This window comes from Sinocyclocheilus anshuiensis, unplaced genomic scaffold (genome assembly GCF_001515605.1).
Source record: "Sinocyclocheilus anshuiensis isolate Anshui unplaced genomic scaffold, SAMN03320099.WGS_v1.1 scaffold55, whole genome shotgun sequence".
NCBI classification, from domain to species: Eukaryota; Metazoa; Chordata; class Actinopteri; order Cypriniformes; family Cyprinidae; genus Sinocyclocheilus; species Sinocyclocheilus anshuiensis.
In genome coordinates, this window is record NW_015549647.1 from 1,551,408 (window position 1) to 1,553,474 (window position 2,067).

The following is a 2,067-nucleotide window of genomic DNA, read 5'->3' on the forward strand; positions in this document are numbered from 1 at the left end:
CCTTGGAATAATTCGTACTAATCACTCTGATGTTACGCTGATAGGATTTCCAGTAAGGAGTGGACTGTGCACATCTACTGAGAAGTGTGACCCAAGTTTTCTTTTCACTTCTAACAAATCATTTTTAAGTGGAGAGGGTGTTAGAAGAAGCTAAGAGAAGATCTCAGGGTGTTAGCCTGGAGATACTGTAGTTATTCAGGCTAAAAGTATCCTATAGTGGGTGATGACAGATGAATGGTTTAATGGAATGTCCTCATGCATTCTCAAATCGTCAGGATATCGGATGAGATGCCTGAACACTTGAGACAGACGGCAGATTCATTTTTGATCTTTGTGCTCAGTTCTCCAGGGATCCTGACCTATGTTTCTGTAGGAACAGACTGGAACTGACTCTCCTTGAATTGAATATATTCATACATAAAAAGAAACGAGCATGTGCACCATCGCAGATTGCTTTAATTCAGCAGTGAGTAATGGATCTCCATCATGGTATTGTGCACACTTTATGAGTGAGTTCTGGCTTGTGTGACGTTTTTGGCTTGTACGTGTGTTATACAGGCCTTTACCATTTTATATCTGTCAGAGCTTTACCAACGTCAGTAAGCACTTAATAGTTTCTACTTTACCTAACGGCGGTCTTATGACCTTGTGCTTTGACATTAATTAATATCATAAACCCATATAAAACCTTGCTGGCGCTGCAGAAACTTTAACAAGACCACATCAGAGTGAGTTAAGCCTTGGAAAATACATACTGAGAGAGACCATCTGAGCTTTCAGCTTTTTATTTCATGGCCTTGAGTCACTCCGTCAAAACTCTCTTGTGGTTTCCGACTCCTGTGACGGAAACCAACACACATTTCACAGACTTGCTGAAATCAGCTTTAGGGAGAAGGTGTAGAACGCTATAATGTCTGCAGAGAAGTCTGAGGCTAGACTTAAAAAGCAATTGAATATTTCTATTTCTGTTTCAATTCTAAAACAGGTACAGTTAACTAAAAACATATTAACATATTGACCTTTTGCGTCAACATGCCGTGCTAAAGGCACATTTTCACACTAGGTTGAACAACAAATAGTTTATAGGCTATTCAGCAAAATGTAAACATGAACAAATAATACTAAATTAGCCAAACAAATTGTAAAAACAAATAAAAAATTATGTTAAATAGTGGTCATTTGCCTGAATTTATCCAGTGTGGTGTTGTGTTCACTTCTTTACCTTTTGTAGTAGCCTATTCATGTTGTCATTTTTGAGATTATTATTATTTCTATTAGATGTTTGCAACCAACATACAAAATCAGCGAGTAAGCGGACTTTTAGATCAAAACCTTATAGTCATACTCTTGTTATACTTATGTTATAACATATAGCCTAATCACTTATAGTTGTCGCTCTTGTGACAACTAGCCCCGTCTTCTCTAGGTGGATAGTCGAGCTCTTGTTGAGTGAATTTGTGCGATAGAGCGCGACCTCTCATGGCTGCTACAGGAACTGCAGGAGCGCTGCATTTAACAGTCAGATGGAAACTGAGAGACGAAAATACTGGAGGAAAGGAAGAAAGACAGAGGTTTGATCTTCCTGTATATATGTGTGTGTGAAGCCCTTCAGGTTTAAATGAAATTCGATCTCTTGAGAGCTTGTTGGTACATTGTGTTGCCCATTCAATGGTTTCATAACGAGACAGGAAGTTCTATCCTCCGCACCATCTTCATACAAAACTCCAGAAGTTGCACAACTCACCTGATCCAGCCCAATGAAAAGTTTTTTTTCCTCTTTTTTATCTGTATTATCTTGTCACGTGTTTTGCATTCTTTCCTTGTAGTCCCTCCATCTGGATTGTGTTTTATGGATGGTTAGCGTACTACTACTACTACTAAGCTACTACTAATAGAAGAACCGGACATTAAAGGGGTCATATGATGCGATTTCAATTTTTCCTTTCTCTTTGGAGTGTTACAAGCTCTTGGTGCATAAAGAAGATCTGTAAAGTTGCAAAGACTAAAGTCTCAAACCCAAAGAGATATTCTTTATAAAAGTTAAGAGTCAACCACGCCTACCTAAAA